At 47.2% G+C, this 20964-nt stretch overlaps 1 protein-coding gene across 1 annotated transcript in view; it reads left to right on the top strand.

Moving 5' to 3' along the window:
• jam2a (junctional adhesion molecule 2a) overlaps positions 1–20964 on the top strand; it is a 77509-nt gene that overhangs the window by 15870 nt on the left and 40675 nt on the right. The gene's annotated exons all lie outside the window — the stretch shown is intronic.

The following is a 20964-nucleotide window of genomic DNA, read 5'->3' as shown; positions in this document are numbered from 1 at the left end:
TGAATTTTTGGGGACCAGAGTTCTTTAGAACTTCTTAGGCAGTCCCTCGGAACCGAGGATGACTTGCTTCCACATTAAAAATGAGTTCTCAGGTGACTGATGAGTCCAATGTGGGACCTACAGTCTCTGTCACAGGTGGGGCAGACGGTGGTTGAAGGGGTGGGTGGGTGGGTGCTTGGGTTGACGTGCGCTCCTTCCGCTGCCTGCGCTTGGCTTCCGCTTGCTCCCGGCGAAGAGACTCGAGGTGTTCAGCACCTTCCCGGATGCTTCTCCTCCACTTTGTGCGGTCTTGGGCCAGGGATTCCCAGGTGTCGGTGGGGATGTTGCACTTTTTCAAGGAGGCTTTGAGGGTGTCCTTGAACATAAGAAATAGGAGCAGGAATAAGGCCACTTGGCCCCTCGAGCCTGCTCCGCCATTGAATAAGATCATGGCTGATCTTGGGCTCAAAGCCACCTCCCTGCCTGCTCCCCATAACCCTTCACTCCCTTATCTTGCAAAAATCTGTCTATCTCCACCTTAAATGTATTTAATGACCCAGCCTCCACGGCTCCCTGGGGCAGAGAATTCCACAGATTTATGATCCGTTTCCTCTGCCCACCTGGGGCTCTCTTGCCGTGTCCTAGTCTTTAGAACTAGGGGGTTGTATAAAGCACCTAAATTAGTAAGCACAGATCACCTGAATCACTGAACATTTTATTCGGGGACTAGTTTCCAGAACCAGGGACTCTTCCGGGGACCTTGTATGCCTGGGGACACAGGATCAAGGAAGTCACTGAGCGGCTGCAGAATACTCTGAGTGGGGGAGGGTGAACAGCCAGGGGTCGTAGTCCATATCGATACCAACGACATAGGCAGAAAGAGGGATGAGGTCCTGCAGGCAGACTACACAGCTAGGAAAGAGATTAAAAAGCAGGACCTCAAAGGTAGTAATCTCCGGATTACTCCCGGTGCCAGTGAGTGCAGGAATAGGAGGATAGAACAGATGAATGCGTGGCTGGAGAGATGGTGCAGGAGGGAGGGCTTTAGATTCCTGAGGCATTGGGACCATTTCTGGGGAAGGTGGGACCTGTACAAGCTGGACAGGTTATACCTCATCAGAGCCGGGACCAATATTCTCGTGTGGAAGTTTGTTAGTGTGATGGAGAGGGTTTAAACTAGCTTGGCAGGGGGATGGGCACCAGCATATAGGTGCATAAAAAAGTGAGTGTGTTGATAGTACTAGAGAAGAAAGTAGTACTAGAGGTGGAAGTAGTAACATATTAGATAGGAGCAGACTAAGAAAGACTACGAAAAATGCAAAAATGGGTTTAGAATGCATGTACGTAAATGCACAAAGTGTGGCCATAGTCATAGAGTCATAATGGCACAGAAGGAGGCCATTCGGCCCATCGAGTCTGTGCCGGCTCTCTGTAGAGCAATCCAGTCAGTCCCATTCCCCCGCTCTATCCCCGTAGCCCTGCAAGTTTATTTCCCTCAAGTGCCTATCCAGTCTCCCCTTGAAAACATTGAGTGTCTCCACTTCTGCCAGCAGCGAGTTCCAGATCATCACCACTCGCTGCGTAAAAAAGTTTTTCCTCACATCCCCCCTGTATCTCTTGCCCAAAACCTTAAATCTGTGTCCCCCTAGTCCTTATACCATCAACTAGTGGGAACAGCCTTTCCCCGTCTAGCCTATCCAAACCCGTCATAATCTTGTACACCTCTATCAAATCACCCCTCAACATCCTTTGCTCTAATGAAAACAAATCCAGCTTCTCCAACCTGTCCTCTGTAGCTAAGATCCCCCATCCCTGGAACCATTCTGGTAAATCTCCTCTGCACCCTCTCAAGGGCCTTCACACCCTTCCTAAAGTGTGGTGACCAGAACTGGATGCAATACTCCAGTTGTGGCCTAACCAGCACTTTATAAAGGTTCAGCATAACTTCTCTACTTTTGTACTCAGTACCTCTATTTATGAAGCCCAAGATCCCATATGCTTTGCTAACCACTCTCTCAATATGTCCCGACACCTTCAGGGACTTATGCACATTAACTCCCAGGTCCCTCTCTCCCTGTACACTCTTTAAAACTCTGCCATTAAGTGTATATTGCCTCTCCCTGTTCCTTCTGCCAAAATGCATCACCTCACATTTCTCTGTATTAAATTCCATCTGCCCATTCTGCCAGCCTTTCTATGTCCTGCTGCAGTCGATTGGTATCATCATCACTGTTTGCCACACCCCCAAGTTTGGTGCCTTCGGCAAATTTAGAAATTCTACTTTGTATTCCAATATCCAGGTCATATTTATATATATCTGATGTTAAACTGACCGGCCTTTAGTTACTAGGATTGTCCTTACACCCTTTCTTGAACAATGGTGTCACATTTGCCACTTTCCAAATCCTCGGGCACCTCCCCCACATCTAGGGAAAATTGGAAAATTATGGCAAGCCCTTCCGCTATCACCTCCCCCCAATTCCCTAAGTAACCTGGGATTCAAGCCATCTGGACCAGGCGACATTATCTCATTGACCTTTCAGGATGTGTCATTCAAATCTCTAGTTCTAGAATGTGTTCACTGTCAATTCAGCTTTTTTTTTAACTGGGGACTAAAGCGAGTCACCCAATCTAGTTTTTTTTTTAATTCCTTGCTTCCAGTTCATTTTGGGGACGGAGCAGGCACGAGGACCCAGCAGATCCTGTGTCTGTATGTGGTGGGACTCCAGTTCTTCAAGTTGAAGCTGGATGGTGTACAGCGAGCGAGGAGTCTGCGGAGGCTGATGCATTTTTATACTGCAGGAAAAGCAGCCATCCAAGAATGTTCGCGCGCTTCCTCAACCATTGCAAGCCAGTTTTACTTTCTGAACACAGCTTGAAAGCTTAACAAAGCCTTGAGGACTTTTACAATTGTCTGTTGAGGGAAAATGGCATGAGTTCAATTCTTTTTTGTTTCCTTTCAGTTGCCTAAGAGTTTGGACTTCAGAGTGAATATTTCACACAGTCTATTGAAGGCACAGATTTCAACCTCCCTTCCCCCTCCCCCGCAGCCAGCAGTATCTGTTGTTCTGGAGGTTAACTTGCATAAGTTCTTTTCTTTTGTTATTTTTCAATTTTTTTCTCCCTTCCTTACCTGAACACGGGAAGAAACTCAACCTCGTTTCGCCCCTTTTTTTCGGGCGGAAAAACGAGGGGGAGGGATGATCCGTACCAAATTCGTGGCCAGAATCCAACTATTTGGATGGGGGGGGGGGCACTTTTAATCGCCCAGGACGCTTGCCTGAAAAAAGGCCTTGGCCCCTTGAATCTGATAATCAGGGGACTATTGCCTGCTTCAGGACCTCCGATTCTCCGCCTGGCGTTACGGCGGACTAGCCAGCAGTTTGACTTACCTTCATTAGGAGCCGGCGTGCTCATCCTAGCTCCACAGCAATGCTGTGGGCCGCTGCCGGCCTGCACTTGGTATGGCGCCCCCCCGCAGAACAATCTGTGGTTGACCTGATGCCCAAGCCGGCCAATTTTCGGCAATGCCGGACCAGTGAATGCACACGTATGCTTGGTTGCCCTCCACAGCTCGCTTGGGATTATGGAGAAGTGGCCCGAGGCCCAATTCAGGGCGCGACTCAAGCCTCAAACCTCCATCTTTGGGCCGCACACTTTGAATGCTTCACCAATTTTCTCGGCATTTCCGCCCGAAACCCTAATTTCTTCCACAACAGCTGCTTGATTGTGGGTACAATTCCATGAGCACCTGCGACCCTCTGGCCTCTCACCCGAGCGGCCAATCTTCGTGTCAGCTGTGGCTCAGTGGGTAGCACACTCGTCTCTGAGTCAGAAGGTCATGGGTTCAAATCCCACTCCAGAGACTTGAGCACATAAAGCTAGGCTGACACTCCCAGTGCAGTACTGAGGGAGTTCTTCTTAGGCAGTCCCTTGGAACCGAGGATGACTTGCTCCCACATTAAAAATGAGTTCTCAGGTGACTGATGAGTCCAATGTGGGACCTACAGTCTCTGTCACAAGTGGGGCTACTCCAGCCTCGAACAATCCCTGTCCCGAATTCCAACGGGCGATAAGCTGATCCTCCTTGGCGACTTTAACGCCAGTGTTGGAAAGGACTCCGACCTCTGGGGAGGTGTGATCAGCAGAGAGGGGGTAGGGAAAGCCAACTCCAACGGTACCCTCCTCCTGTCGAAATGCTCAGAACATGGCCTTGTCATAACCAACACCTTGTTCTGTCAGAGAGACAAGTACAAGGCTTCGTGGCAGCACCCTCGCTCCAAGCACTGGCATCTGCTGGACTACATCATCGTCCGAGCGCGGGACCACAAGGACGTCCGCACCATGACAGGAGCTGAGGGAGTGCTGCACTGTCAGAGGTGCCGTCTTTCGGATGAGACGTTAAACCGAGGTCACATCTGCTCACTCAGGTGGATGTAAAAGATCCCATGGCACTATTTCGAAGAAGAGCAGGGAAGTTCTCCCTGGTGTCCTGGGCCAATATTTATCCCTCAACCAACATAACAAAACAAACAGATTATCTGGTCATTATCACAGTGCTGTTTGTGGGAGCTTGCTGTGCGCAAATTTGCTGCTGCATTTTCCACATTACAACAGTGACTTAACTTCAAAAGTACTTCATTGGCTGTAAAGCGCTTTGAGACATCCAGTGGTCGTGAAAGATGCTATATAAATGCAAGTCTGTCTTTCTGTCTTTCCCAGGAAGTGCCAGACTATTCGACCATGGGGGCATCACTTTAGAGTCTGATCTTATCCTCACCTAAAGCTGGCACACATGCAGTTTCTAGCAGGGGTCCGCTGCATAGCGAGCGGTAGCAGAAACCTTGACTCTTGTTTATTTCCCTCCCTCTCACCTAAGAGAGCTGACGCCAGTTTTCATGACCCCACGACTGGTTCGCCTGAATCAGCTAGCTCAGCCGGTATCGAACCTGAGACCTTCATAACCTGCCCGGAACAAGAAGCCCCCCCACCCCACCCCACAGTTTATGTAGCGCTTTGCCATGCCTCTCAGAATCATCCCAAGCACTTTAGCACAAGGAATATGCTTTGAAGTGCGGTCACTGTTGTGTAGGTGAATGCAGCAATCCCACTCTGCACAAGATCCCAGAAATAGCAATGAGATCAAAGACCACTTCAGCTGCTTTTGGTGGGTATGGATTTGAGAGAGGAATGTTAACCAGGACACTAGGACAGCTGTCTGCTCCTTTCTGAATCGTTTACATCCACACGGACTGCCGGAACAAACAGACCGGGCCACGGTTTAAGGTCTCGCTTGAAGGCAATGTCTCTGATGGTGCAATACTCCCTCAGTACTGCACTGGAGTGTCAGTTTAGACTGGCAGCTATCGGGGAGCTACTTGCTGCTTTTCTTTCTGTTAATGTGCTTAGAGACGCCCGCTAGTAGGGAATCAGTGAGAGAGTTGGAAGGGTTGTCACAGGGTGAGTCTTTGAGAGAATGAGCACCTGCGAGTGGAAGAGAGAGTGCTATCCCTCCATGGAGGCTGGAGAAAAGACCACCCTCAGCCTGGGGATCTCGAGCTATGAACATATAAAATTGATGGACAGGAAAAGACCAGCTGGGCTCAGAGAGCTTGGGCTGACCGGTGGCAAAGGCAGATGGGTGTCCTGCTTGGCTGATTTTTTTTTTTTTTTCCCCTGCACCCCCCAACATTTTCCTGTAGTCTACAGCTATCTTCCTCACTATCAACCACATGGCCAATTTTTGTATCACCTGCAAACTTCTTAATCATGCCTGCATTCTTCTAAACTCCAGAGAGTATAGGCCCATTCTACTCCAATCAATTTTCAATTCAATTCAAATCGCTTTATTGGCATGATATGGTACATCTTATGTTGCCAAAGCATCGAAAAACATTTATGGTTGAACACATAAACGCAGATCTATTCATACAGTGTATAAACAGATATATCCCCGAGTGTATAAATATACATTCGTATAATTTGTATATACTCTTTTCTTAGGTTTACTGGTTGTCCCTCTGTTTATGGCAAGCTGTAACATAGTGTGCCGCTAAGGTTACACAGTTTCTCTGTTCCCCTAGTAGGTATGGGAGTTTTTGGTCGTCATTCAAATTTCTGAATTCAGGGCATATTTGTGAGAATTTTTGGTAGAAATTCTCCCTGATGCCCTGATATTTTCCACAAGCTGTGAGGAAGTGCATCTCTGTCTCCACCACTCCCTGACTGCAGTGAGAGCATATCCTGTCCTCTCTTGGCAGCCGGGTCTGTCTGTGTCTGCCTTTTTCGATCGCCAGGCTATGTTCACTAAGTCTGTACCTTGTCAAGGTTTTTCTCAGTTTGTAGGACAGCCCTCTCATCCCAGGAATCAATCTAGTGAACCTTCATCACACTGCCTCTAAGGCAAGTATATGCTTCCTCAGATAAGGAGAGTGTAATATTTTTCTGTATTAAGAACCCACCTGAGTTACTCCGACATGTTTCCAGGAACTGCCTCGAGTTCCCCGCAGTGAATCCCTTCAGGGTGGTGGATTGGGGTTTTTTAATTAATGGCACGTTGACACCTGAACCTTTCACGCCTAAGGTTTACTAGATGGCTGAAGTTCAGCTCCCTTGAACTGTCTGGCAGTTACTAGTCCAAAGTAACAGGTAGGTAGACAAACCAAAGCAATCACAGCAGGGATGCTGCACACCGAGTAAAGTACCTAACCTCCTCTAGCCAGAGTCATCAAAAATGAACATCAGTCTATTAACATGTCTCCGATTACACAATTAATAACGTGTACAGAAAATACTTGAGTCAATATTATTAAGTGACAAGAGTTTTATTCGTTGCAGGCTCTAACATAGTTTAAACGTGTCTGAGTAACTCAGGTGAGCTCTTAATACAGGATAATATTACACTTTCCTTATCTGAGGAAGGATATACTTGCCTTGGAGGCGGTGCGATGAAGGTCCACTAGATTGATCCCAGGGATGAGAGGGTAGTCCTATGAGGAGAGGTTGAGTAGATTGGGCCGAAACTCTCTGGAGTTTAGAAGAATGTGGGCATGATTAAGAAGTTTGCAGGTGTTACAAAAATTGGTCGTGTGGTTGATAGTGAGGAAGGAAGCTGTAGACTGCAGGAAGATCGCAATGGACTGGTCAGATGGACAGAAAAGTGGCAAAATGGAATTCAATCTGGAGAAGTGTGAGGTACTGCATTTGGGGAGAGCTAACCAAGCAAGGGAATACACAATAAATGATAGGATACTGAGAAATGTAGAGGGACAGAGGGACCTTGGAGTGCATGTCCACAGATCCCTGAAGGTAGCAGGACAGGTAGATAAGGTGGTTAAGAAGGCATACGGGATACTTGCCTTTATTAGCCGAGGCATAGAATACAAGAGCAGGGAGGTTATGCTAGAACTGTATAAAACACTAGTTAGGCCTCGGCTAGAGTACCATGTGCAGTTCTGGCCACCACATTACAGGAAAGATGCGATTGCACTGGAGAGGGTGCAGAGGAGATTGACGAGGATGTTGCCTGGGCTGGAGAATTTTAGCTATGAGGAAAGATTGGATAGGCTGGAGTTGTTTTCTTTGGAACAGAGGAGGCTGAGGGGAGACTTAATTGAGGTGTATAAAATTATGAGGGGCCTAGATAGAGTGGATAGGAAGCACCTATTTCCTTTAGCAGAGAAGCCAATAACCAGGGGGCATAGATTTAAAGTAATTGGTAGAAGGATTAGATGAGAGGCGATCTCATTGAAACACACAAAATTCTGAAGGGATTGGCAGGGTAGATGCTAAGAGGTTGTTTTCCCTGGCTGGAGAGTCTAGAACTAGGGGGCACAGTCTCAGGATAAGGGGTCGGCCATTTAAGACCGAGATGAGGAGGAATTTCTTCATTCAGAGGGTTGTGAATCTTTGGAATTCTCTGCCCCAAAGGGCAGTGGATGCTGAGTTGTTGAGTATATTCAAGGCGGAGATCGACAGATTTTCAGACTCTAGGGGAATCGAGGGATGTGGGGATCAGGCGGGAAAGTGGAGTTGAGGTCGAAGATCAGCCATGATATTGAATGGCGGAGCAGGCTCGAGGGGCCGTATGGCCGACTCCTGCTCCTAATTCTTATGTTCTTTCCAAGGTTACTGTAAATTGGCGAGACTATTTTACTGTGTCAGAGTTTTGATATTTCCTTGGGCCCAGTGTCGATCCTGTAAGTCGCCTTGTCCCGGGATGCCTTTTTTCCAGCCCGATATTCAGAATTCAGCACTGCGCTTTAAAACCACTTTTTTGGATCACTCTTCCTACACTAAGGCCTTGTACAAGCTCAGCATTCTGGCGTTTGGTCGTCATTTCAATTAGCAACAAGCTAGATAAGATTGTAGAGCTTCGGAGCACGTGGTCCGTATGCATCCGTCATCTTTCAGTATCACAGGAAATGTTATGGGAACTTCCTGTCCCTAATTATGGGTTCAAAGTTACACAAATAGTGATACAAACATCACTTTCTCGTTTCTGTATTCTAGATACAAAACCCAGAATTCCATTTGCTTCTTTTTTAATGGCCTTCTCTGCTTTTAACGTCACATTTAATGATCTGAGTATCTCTGCATACCAAGGTCCCTCTGCTTCTCTGTTCCATTTAAAATCCTATTATGTAAGATGATACCAATTCCCTATTCTTCATTCCAAAATGCATTACAGGTGCACTATCCCTTATCCGAAACCCTTGGGACCAGATGTTTTTCGGAATTCAGAATTTTTCGGATTTCAGAATGGTATTCAGAATCAGTATGTAACACCCTAGCAGGGGTCTGGGCAGCACCCCGTAAGCAAACACATTAATATTTCTGCAGCAAACCGTATGAATATTCACACTGAGTGGGATAAATAAAGACTATAAATAGTATTACAGTTTATCTGTACAGTAATAATTTGGTAAATTAAATAGTGGGATAAATAGAGACCATAAATACTCTAGTTACGCTCCACGAAAAAACTTTTGGTTTTCAGAGGTTTTCGGTTTTCGGAAGTGCGGATAAGGGATAGTCTACCTGTACTTGATATTTTTCTACATTGTTGAACAGCACTGCCACCTACCTATTCAACTAGCTAGTTGATCCATCTCCTCCTGCAGTCTCTCACAATCCCTGTCATAATTTGCCATACCCAAGTTTGATGCCTTCAGCACATTTCCATATTGCTCCCTCAATACCAAAGGGGGTGCGGTAGTGTGGCTACGTTACTGGACTAGTAATCCAGAGACTAGAGCACAATGTCTAGGCTGGCACTCCAGTGCTGCACTGTCGGAGATGCCGTCTTTCAGATGAGACGTTAAACCGAGGTCCCTTCTGCTCTCTCAGGCGGATGTAAAAGATCCCACGGCACTATTTTGAAGACGAGCAGGCGAGTTATCCCTCAGTGTCCTGGCCAATATTTATCCCTCAATCAACATCACTTAAAAAATTTTAAATTGCGGGAGCTTGCTGTGCGCAAATTGACTGCCGTGTTTCCTACATTACAACAGTGACTACACTTCAAAAGTACTTCATTGGCTGTAAAGTGTTTTGGGATGTCCTGAGGATCGTGAAAGTCTTTCTTTTTCAATTCTTAAATGCAGGTCATTTGTCAACATAGATTGATGCAAGTGGCCCCAACACTGTGGGACATCACTCACTGCATCTTTCCAGTCTGACAAACATTTTACCTGCCTTTTTGCTTTCTGCCACCCAAAAGCATCTAAACTGCCTTTGTTTATCTACACTAATATATTGATGCATGCTGATTAAAAGACTGAAAACTAGAGTAATTTATCTGGAGCCAGGTCAGTACTGAAGGAGTACGGTATTGTAGTGGTTATGTTATGTTACTGGATGAGTAATCCAGAGAAGGTGAATCCATAATCCCATCAGGGCAGTTCAAAAGTTTTTTTTTAATCTGGTATCGGTAAAGGTGACCATGAAGGTTGTCATTAAAAACCCACTGGTTCACTAATGTTCTTTAGGGAAGGCTGTCCTTACCTGGTCTGGCTTGTATGTGACTGCAGTCCCAAACCAACATGGTTGATTTAATTGCCCTGTGAAGCTACTCGGTTTTATCACCAACTAGGAATGGGCACTAAATGTTGGCCTTGCCAGCAACATCCACATCCCAAGAATGAATATATTTTGAACAAAACCAGTCCGGTGTTAAAACCTGCAGCTGTAATGACTAGACGCTGCTGCCTGTGACTGGCCGACACCTCCAGACAGCGCCAATGGCTGCGGTGCGAATGGACGCCTGGACACGGGTAGTAGGACCCTTGATGGAGGAAACGCCGTCAGAAGGCAGACGGGCCGATTCCCTCAATCGGCCCACGGCATCGCCGACACGCATGGGGTGACGCAGCTGCCGTAGAGAACCAGCCGACGAGAGAACGGCCTGTGGACAGTCCGAAGCACGAGACCGGGGGGGGGTGAGGGGTCAGGGTTCAAGGACGGTTCAAGCCTGGAGGACAGTCGACCAATGATGGTGCTCAAGCTACTGAAATGTCACCTGAATGGTTTGAATTCTCGGGAGGAAAAAGTACAGAAATACATACACGATAACGCAACATGAAACACACAAAGTTAGCATGCAGGTACTGCAAGTAATCAAAAAGACAAATGGAATGTTGGCCTTTATTGCAAGGGGGTTGGAGTATAAAAGCAGGGAAGTCCTGCTACAACTGTACAGGGTATTGGTGAGACCACACCTGGAGTACTGCGTACAGTTTTGGTCTCCTTATTTAAGGAAGGATATACTTGCATTGGAGGCAGTTCAGAGAAGATTCACTCGGTTAATTCCAGAGATGAGGGGGTTGACTTATGAAGAAAGGTTGGGCCTATACTCATTGGAATTTAGAAGAATGAGAGGTGATCTTATTGAAACATATAAGATACTGAGGGGGCTCGACAGGGTAGATGCAGAGAGGATGTTTCCCCTCGTGGGGAAATCTAGAACTCGGGGGCATAGTTTCAGCATAAAGGGTCGCCCATTTAGAACTGAGATGAGGAGGAATTTCTTCTCTGAGGGTCGTAAATCTATGGAATTCTCTGCCCCAGAGAGCCATGGAGGCTGGGTCATTAAATACATTTAAGGTAGAGATAGACAGATTTTTGCAAGATAAGGGAGTTATGGGGAGCAGGCTGGGAAGTGGCTTTGAGCCCTAGATCAGCCATGATCTCATTGAATGGCGGAGCAGGCTCGAGGGGCCAAGTGGCCTATTCCTGCTCCTATATTCCTTATGTAACAGCACTGCAGAACTGTACTGTCCAGATGGGAATGTCCCAGTACAGCCATTTGTTTCAGTCGCAGCCGCTCATTGTGTTGATGTGGCCGACTTCAGATATGTCTAAGTGGAACCAGGCCTCCTCCCCAGCTGGTTGGTAGCTTTTCATTTTATTCTCGCTACCAAATGACTCTCTTCCCACGTCCACGAGAAACTAGCAACAGGAGGAGGCCGTTCACCCCCTCGAGCCCGCTCCACCATTCAGCTGGATCATGGCTGCTCTGTACCGCAACTCCATTTACCCGCCTTTGCTCCCTTGATACCCTTGCCCAACAAAAATCTATTGATCTCGGTCTTGAAAGCTTCGCTTGTCCCCTGGCATCCACAGCTGTGGTTTGGGCTTATTTTATTTGTAACCCCCCCCCACCCTGTTCTTTAGGCGTATCTCCGGGAACAGATGCTTTACAAATGGCACCATGCAGTAACCACTAAGATTTTTTGTAAAGTACCATGGCTCGCTACCCCCCCCCCCCCCCCCCCCCGGTAATTCCATGTGTCTCTTATCCGGCACCTTAACGAAATGATTTTTTTGGAAACCTTTTTATAGACCGTGACCGCTGCTTTCCCGTTATCTATCTTACTGCGGGCGCGGAACAGTTAAATGGATGCAGTGCAACCGCGGTGATCTTGCGGCAGATCAGCGAAACCCTTTTAACGGTGGGAGGAGCTTGCCGTGCTGAGTTTGAAAAGGAACAAGTTCAGGAGAGCGAGCCACAGAGAGATAAAACCGCTCTGGAGTCCTTCAGCATGATAAAAAGTTGACTGTCAGGACTATTCATTTGAACGGCAGCCAAAGAAGCTGATTAAATCGAGCTGTTCTTTTTAAAAGGTTTTTTGCTGTTGTGTTCGATTTAGTTTTCATTGACTGGGGGGAGGGGAGCTGCTGTGAGTATTTCATTTCCCCCCCCCCCCCCTATCCATTACTTATGGGTTTTTTTTCTTTCCACCTATTTTCTCTGCTGACTGTTCTCCCCTCTCCACTCTTGAAGGAATTGACTCCTGTCCGCCATGGCTCCGTCGATCGCACTCTGAGTCAGAAGTCTGTGGGTTCAAGATCCAATCCAGAGATTTGAGCCCATAATCCAGGCTGGCGCTCCAGTGAAGTCCTGAGGGAGGGCTGCCCAGTCTTTCAGATGAGACATTAAACCGAGGCCCCCTTCTGCCCTCTCAGGTGGACGTAAATAATCCCATTGCACTATTTCAAAGAAGAGCAGGGGGAGTTCTCCCCGGTGTCCTGGGCCAATATTTATCCCTCAATCAACCTCACTAAAAACAGATTATCTGGTCATGATCACATTGCTGTTTGCGGGAGCTTGCTGTGCGCAAATTGGCTGCCGCGTTTCCTACATTACAACAGTGACTCCACTTCAAAAAGTACTTCATTGGCTGTAACTGAGGTCGTGAAAGGTGTTATATAAATACAAGTTCTTCATCTTTTCTTTATTTTGGGTGAACATTGACTATGCGTGTTGGCAGCTTGTTTGACTGCACAAGGCGGAGTAAACGAGCCCCAATCCTGTCCTCACCCGATGGCCATGCCTATGTGGCCATTTCCAACAGGGCTCACTGTACAACAACCAGCAGAGAGAACCCTGCAGGAAATTCCTTTGCCTAACAGCGGCATTAAAGTCAACTACTGCCCCAGCTGGGATCCACTGCTTGGTTTAAGTAACAGAGGATGAATTATTATTTTTTGCAGGAATCAAATTTATGACTTAACAGTTGATGAGTAATTTCTTCCTTTAATCAGGCTGTGCTTTATTGTTTTTTTTGCGATGAAGCGCTCTCCTGTCAGGCCTGTCCGCTATGATTCTGGCTCCTCACTCAATCCTGCTTTGGGAACATCGTTCAAAGGCTCGCCTTCATCTCTGAAGCAGTGTGCTGTGCAAATGTATAAATAGCCGCACATTGCTGTGAGTCACTCGAGTAAGTCGTGATTTTTACTTTGTGAGAAATAATCGGCAAAACATTCTAGGAAGCTCTTCCCTCCTCTCCCATCGGATTAATTGGTAAATGCACCACTTGGAGGAACAGCAACCAGGGTTAACATCGTGACTGCTATTCAGTGGGAAGCAATCGTGAGTGTGTGTCTGTGCCTGGCTCTTGGTTAAGGATAACGTCGTGCTTGGCTCTGATAAGGAAAGAAAGAACTTGCATTAATTTAGCACCTTTCACAACCTCAGGACGTCCCAAAGCACTTTACAGCCAATTAAGTATTTTTTGAAGTGGAGTCACTGTTGGAATGTAGGAAACGTGGCAGACAATTTACACACAGCAAGGTTCCACAAAAAGCAATGTGATCATGACCAGATAATCTGCTTTTAGGTGTTGGTTGAAGGATAAACATTGGCCAGGACACCGGGCAGAACTCCCCTGCTCTTCTTCAAAATAGCGCCATAGGATCTTTTGCACCCACCTGAGAGAGCCTCGGTCTAACGTCTCATCCGAAAGACGGCACCTCCGACAGGGCAGCACTCCCTCAACACTGCACTGTACAGCTTAGATTTTGTGCTGAAGTCTCTGGAGTGGGACTTGAACCCACAACCTTCTGATTCAGAGCCGAGAGTGGTACCGACTGAGCCACGGCTGACACACATGGCCTTCATGGTGAGGTAGCCTACTGTCACTCACCTGTGGAACGGTGATCCTAGCAACTGTCTGCCACCTTCTGCTGGGAAAATTAAGAGAATAAGTTTTTTTTTTCAGAACTTGGACCTCGGCGATCCTCACAAAGCTACTGAAACTTTGGCGTCATAATGTCTTGGGTCCAAACAGAGGTCATTGCACAAACCATTACTACTTGATGTAGAATTCCAGATGTAGACCTTTTTTTATAATGTCCCAGGTTTTGTGATAATTCAATGGAACAGCTTTTCTTTAAGATGTCTGACAATCTTGGGTGGTGGGGAGTTGGAGGAACAATCATGCTGAATGCTGCAATTGTAAAATGTTAATTGAACACCACATCGAAATCCCCTCTACTTAAACAGCCTAAGGGTGAAACATCAAGTGGGCACCAGAACAAATTAAATCGCATATTCTACAACTCCAGCAAGCGCTTTTCGGAGATTGTTTATGTCTTCAATTTCTTTTGAAATATCCAATTTTCGGATCTCAATTTTATGGCAGCTTCCTCCCCCCGCCCCCCCCCCCCCTTTAAACCCCTCAGTCCCAGCTCCGAGGTGGTCCAAGGAGGTGGGGAAGGGCTGCTAGTCAACTTTCTCCAGAATATATACCAAGGCCAACGACTTGAAGCAGTGTGTTGGCACTCTGTCTGTAGCTGTTGTGTGCTGGGGTACAGGCATTGTACAGAGGTTGTCCTTCTTCAATTGGCTGGGTCACGTTTGAGAATGTAAGAATCATCTGCAGCTCACGGGAAGCGTGTCTTATTGCGCTTTATTTTTTCTGGTGGGAGTCGCGTACCATTGGCTCATTGATGGAACGATGGCCATTCCTGTTCAGTTGTGCCACAGGCTTGTTGTTAGGCTAAGGCTACACACTTCAGACATTGATGTCCTGTGCCTTGAGGGGGGGGGGGGTCCAGAATGAGGGGTCACAGTCTCAGGATACGGGGTAGGACTGAGATGAGGAGAAATTTCTTCACTCAGAGGGTGGTGAACCTGTGGGGTTCTCTACCACAGAAGGCTGTGGAGGCCAAGTCACTGAATATATTTAAGAAGGAGATAGATAGATTTCTAGACACAAAAGGCATCAAGGGGTATGGGGGAGAGCGGGAATATGGTATTGAGATAAAGGATCAGCCATGATCATATTGAATGGCGGAGCAGGCTCGAAGGGCCGAATGGCCTACTCCTGCTCCTATTTTTCTATGTTTCTATGAAAGCCATTATTGCAGGACAAATCTGTGCTGCTGGTTGCTGCTGCAGTGGGTGTGCTTCAGTTACCTCCTTAACAGAGTACTGGACTGCAAAGTGGCTGACTCCTGTGGTGTCTCCTACAAGGGACCCAGTGGTATAAAAGTTAAGTCACCGGTGACCCTCTGGTATAAAATGTAAATGGGTGACTGTCTCTGCCTGTGGACGAGGTGGTGCGCTTCAACCATGCCATGGAACAGAAAACTACCCTGTAAAAGAAAAGAAGGAAAGAACTTACATTTATATAGCGCCTTTCACAACCTCAGAACATCCCAAAGCGCTTTCCCCAAAGCCAATGAAACACTTTTGAAGTGTGGTCACTGTTGTAATGTAGGAAACGCAGCAACCAATTTGCGCACAGCAAGCTCCCACAAACAGCAATGTGAGAATGACCAGATAATCTGTTTTAATAATAATGGTTAAGGGATAACTTTGGCCAGGACACCTGGGAGAACTCCCCTCCCCACCCCCCCCCCCCCCCCCCAAGCTCTTCTTCAAAATAGTGTCATGGGATTGCTTATGTCCACCTGAGAGGACAGACTGATTTAACGTCTCGTCCAAAAGGCGGCACCTCCGGCAGTGCAGCACTCCCTCAGTCAGCCTAGATTTTATGCTCCAGTCTCTGGAGAGGGGCTTGAACCCACAACCTTCTGACTCAAAGGCTACCAACTGAGCCACAGCTGACACAGCTGTAGTATTTGAGTGCTGTGTTGACGCTTTGAAATCTTGTTTTTCCTTTTAGAACTAATCCCTGTTCTAACCTGGAGTTCCATACTCCCCTTTTTCCTTCATATGCCCGCGCCCCCCCCCCCCCCCTGCCAACTTCAATATCAGGATTGGCTTTTATCAAGCCTTGAAGAGTATAAAGTCATTTTTTTACCAACCCTAGTTTGCATTGGAGTAATCCTCAGAACAGATAGTGATAACAGATATAAAAACAGAAAATGCTGGAAATACTCAGCAGCATCTGTTTAGAGAGAAACAGAGTTAACGTTTCAGGTCGATGACCCTTCATCAGAACTGGAAAAAGCTGGAGATGGAACAGGTTTTAAGCAAGTGCAGGGGCAGGGAAAGGGGGGGGGGGAGGGGAGGAAAGAACAAAAGGGAAGGTCTGTGATAGGGTGGAAGGCAGGAGAGATTAAGAGACATTAAGAGATGGTGCAAGGCAAAAGGAGATGGTAATGGGACAAGTTAAGAAACAAAAGCTGGCTCTGGATGAAGTGTAAATGGCTCTGGCAGAATGAAAAACAGCTGCCATGTGAGAGAGAGAAAAAAAAAATGGAAAAAAAGAATAGGGGCCGAGGTTATGGTCTGAAATTGTTGAACTCGATGTTGAGTCCAGAAGGCTGTAAAGTGCCTAATCGGAAGATGAGGGGCTGTTCCTCGAGCTTACACTGAGCTTCATTGGAACAGTGTAAGAGGCCGAGGACGGTGAGGTCTGAGTGGGAATGGGACGGTGAATTAAAGTGACAGGCGACCGGAAGCTCGGGGTCACCCTTACAGACTGACCAGAGGTGTTCCGCAAAGTGGTCACCCAATCTGCGTTTGGTCTCCCCAATGTAGAGGAGACCGCACCGTGAGCAGCGACTACAGTTTACTAAATTGCAAGAAGTACAAGTAAATCGCTGTTTCACCTGGAAGGAGTGTTTGGGGCCCTGGACAGTGGGAAGGGGGGAGGTAAAAGGGCACGGGATGGTGCCGGGGGAAGGGGTGTCGGGGGGTGCTAGAGGAGTGGACCAGGGTGTCGCGGAGGGAGCGGTCCCTTCGGAATGCTGAAAGGGGAGGTGAGGGGAAGATGTGTTTGGTGGTGAGATCACGCTGGACGAGGCGGAAATGGCAGAGGATGATCCGTTGGATGTGGAGGCTGGTGGGGTGAAAGGTGAGGACAAGGGGAACTACCTTTCACCCCACCAACCTCCATATTCAATGGATTGTTTAAAATCTGTTACATCTCCAGCTTTTTCCAGTTCTGACGAAGGGTCATCGACCTGAAACGTTGGGCTGGATTTTCATTGAGGAGGTGTGTAGGAGGCGGGACTACAACTTTCGGGGTTGTAGTCCCGCCTCCATCGAGTCGAGGCCAACCCACGCGATTTTCACTTGATTGACCTTGTTGAGCCCGCCCAGCGGGCTCAGCAGGCCAATTAAGGGCCACCCAGCAACAGGTGATGTCACAGATTGACATTTCATCTGTCAAGAGATTTGAAGCTGTCAAACACTGACAATCTGTACTCTAAGTTAATTCCTTCCTCTCAGGATGATTTAGAGATCTCTCCGGAACAGAAAGCTGAATGCTGCAGATTTTGACAGATCGCGGCCATTCTGCTTTCTGTGCCGGTGAGATGAGGGACTCCCGAGACCTGAAGGAAGGAAGGCTGTAAAGGTAAGTAAAACTTCTTTAAACACTTTACACACACCAAACACACTTACCTCTGCACTCATGCACCCATCACTCACCTGAACACCAGACATCTCTACCCCTCCAAGCCCTTCATCCCGACGGCCCGCCTCGCTAACTTGGCATGGTTTGGAGCCATCGAGAATCCCACACTTCACCAATAAAAATAGGAATTAGGCTAAAAACTGCCTGTTAACTACTTGTTAACAGGCAGTTAATTGGCACTAATCCCCTTCCCACCTCGGGGAGACGGGTCCCAGTGCGGGGCGGGTACCCGCCTCCTTTGAAACTGGCTTGGGGGCGGGATGGGTTCGTGCCCCCCCGATTTCAAGATTTTAACCCCCCACACGCCTCCAATCCCGCCTCCACGGCTCAATGAAAATTCTGCCCTTTAACTCTGTTTCTCTCTCCACAGATGCTGCCTGACCTGCTGAGTATTTCCAGCATTTTCTGTTTTTATTTCAGATTTCCAGCATCTGCAGTATTTTGCTTTTGTATTCGTGATAACAGTGCTTTCTACTGAGATTGTACTGCCCTTGATGCGTTTGAACTTCATTACAAAGGAAAATGTAGCTCTTCAATCTCCCTGTGGAACGTTTCTATCAAGTTGCTCCCTGCCCCCCCAGAGGTAATCAAGCAAAACCCTAGAACACCAATCTACCCTTACTTGTTCCATTACACACATCATTGATTCCTCCTTCCTTGGCATACCCGTTACAAAAGCTCTGCAGCAAAAGGATTGAGTGGGTTGGTTTGGGAAAGACATCAGTTGTACCTGAGCTGAGACTGTTGATGATGCTAAGTTCATTTTTTGTGGCTCTGGAGAGCAATCCTATGGAACTCCCTGCCTAACACTCTCTTGTATTGCCAAATTACAACATTTCCCACATTACAACAGTGACTCCACTTCAAAAGTACTTCATTGGCTGTAAAGCGCTTTGAGACGTCCGGTGGTCGTGAAAGGTGCTATATAAATGCAAGTCTTTCGAATCTAAGGTGGGTAAATATAGTTGAGGTACATGACCTAATTGAAATGGCGGAGCAGGCTGAATAGTCTACTGCTGTTCCTATGTGCAGTGCTTCAGAATGTCTTCCCGCAGGCAAGGAGCATTATAGAACTGCAAGTTGTCTTCCTATCTAGAGGCAGGAACATTGCTGAAGATGAAGATGTGTTAATCTGTATTAAGAAAAATATTCAAGAGACAGTGTGCATGAGAGGGGAGGCTGGTGGCTCATTGAGTAATTGCACCATGTGGTGCGTTACTGAGCCAGTCAGGCAGGCCATGTTCATTCATAGTTTGTGCCAAGTGAGCTATTTTTGGCTAAGGATTTCAGTGGGGTGTTCCAGTACCCTGGCCACGAAGGAGAAATATCGGCCAGAGGTTTCCGATCTTGATCGATGAGTGGTAACCAATGTTCCCTCTAATTTTGTTTGGCCTTGCGCGGCCCCTTTAAGGGGTTGCACGGGTCATTCAAAATACCACGCAGTCACTTTAATGATCTCCACCAGGGTCTACAATTGTCCTCCGTGCTCTTGGACTTGGGGTCGGGTAAAATTTCCTGACCTTGACCGTTATCCTATCGCCCTTACTGGAAAGTGGGTGTTAGGTGAGAACATGATTGGACTCGGGTGTGATGCTTTTCACACGCATAATTCCTTATTGGATTCATTAGTGACTATCTTTTATTTATGGCCCCTAGTTTTGGGCTCCTCCATAAGTGGAAACAATTTCTCTACATCTACCCTATTGAACCGCTTCATAATTTTAAACATAGAAACATAGAAGATAGGAGCAGGAGTAGGCCATTCGGCCCCTCAAGCCTGCTCCGCCATTCAATGAGATCATGGCTGATCATCCAAATTCAGTACCCTGTCCCTGCTTTCTCCCCACATCCCTTGATCCCTTTAGCCTCAAGAAATATATCCAACTCCTTCTTGAATATATTTAATGAATTGGCCTCTACTGCCTTCTGTGGTAGAGAATTCCACAGGTTCATCACTCTCTGGGTGAAGAAATGCCTCCTCATCTCTGTCCTAAAAGGCTTACCCCTTATCCTTAGACTGTGACCCCTGGTTCTGGACTCCCCGGCCATCGGGAACATCCTTTCTGCATCTAGTCTGCCCAGTCCTGTCAGGATTTTATAAGTTTCAATGAGATCCCCTCTCATTCTAAACTCCAGCGAGTATAAGCCCAATCGACCCAATCTCTCCTCATACGTCATTCCTGCCATCCCAGGTATCAGCCTGTTGAATCTTTGCTGCACTCCCTCCATGGCAAGAACATCCTTACTCAGATAAGGTGACCAAAACTGCACACAATACTCAAGGTATGGTCTCGTCAAGGCCCTGTACAACTGCAGCAAGACATCCTTGTTCCTGTACTCGAACCCTCTTGCTACGAAGGCCAACATACCATTTGCCTTCTTAACCGCCTGCTGCACCTGCATGCTTACCTTCAGCGACTGGTGCACAAGGACACCCAGGTCTCGTTGCACTTCCCCTTCTCCCAATCTATTGCCGTTCAGATAATAATCTGCCTTCCTGTTTTTAACACCAATGTGGATAACCTCGCATTTATCCACATTATATTGCATCTGCCATGCTTCTGCCCAATCACCCAACCTGTCCAAATCATACTGGAGTTTCTCGGCATCCTCCTCACAGCACAGCCTTTTGTTTTCTAGAGAAAAGAATCCCAGCCTATTCACTCTTTCCTGATCATTATAACCTCTCCGTTCTGGTATCATCCTTGATGCTCTTTTTTGCACCTCCGCGAGTGCCTCTTTATCCTTTTTGTAATATGGAGGCTGTATATGAATATTTTTGTAATATGAACTGTGCTCATCGGAGATGAGTGTAGAAGAGGGCGAGTGGTGGGAGCAAGGCCTTGGTGTGGAAAACAGTAAGAGCTGTGGAGATGCTGATCTGAGGGTGCTGGTAGGTGTACTACAATTAGCTTTGGTACCTGTGCGTTAGACGTGGGGGGGCGGGGGGGTATAAGCCAGAGTTGCTGCTCCTGATCACTTCAGTGACACCAGCTGTAAGTGTGGACGTCGGGTGAGAATGGGATGGTACATGGCTGGGATACCATCAGCAGTTGAGTAAATCTCCCAATTGTCACAGTTTAAGATCACATATGAAGATTGGGTTGGGTACCGAGAGCGACTCCGCCTCACCATTGGCGGCTGTGCCTTCAGCCGTGTTCAGGCTCTAAGCTCTGGAACTCCCTCTCTACCTCTCCGCCTCTCTACCTCTCCCTCCCCCTTTTAAGATGCTCCTTAAAATCTACCTCTTTGTTCAGGTGTTCGGTCACCTATCCTAATATCTCCATATGTGGCTCAGTGTCGATTTTTGTGTGATTACACTCCTGTGAAGAAGGAGCCTTGGGATGTTTAAAGCTGCTATATAGATGCAGTT

Source organism: Somniosus microcephalus, chromosome 14, assembly GCF_052327205.1.
Source record: "Somniosus microcephalus isolate GS21.2 chromosome 14, FLI_Smic_1.0, whole genome shotgun sequence".
NCBI classification, from domain to species: Eukaryota; Metazoa; Chordata; class Chondrichthyes; order Squaliformes; family Somniosidae; genus Somniosus; species Somniosus microcephalus.
The sequence above is the reverse complement of the archived record's forward strand: the minus strand, read 5'-3'. Positions and strand labels throughout refer to the sequence as shown.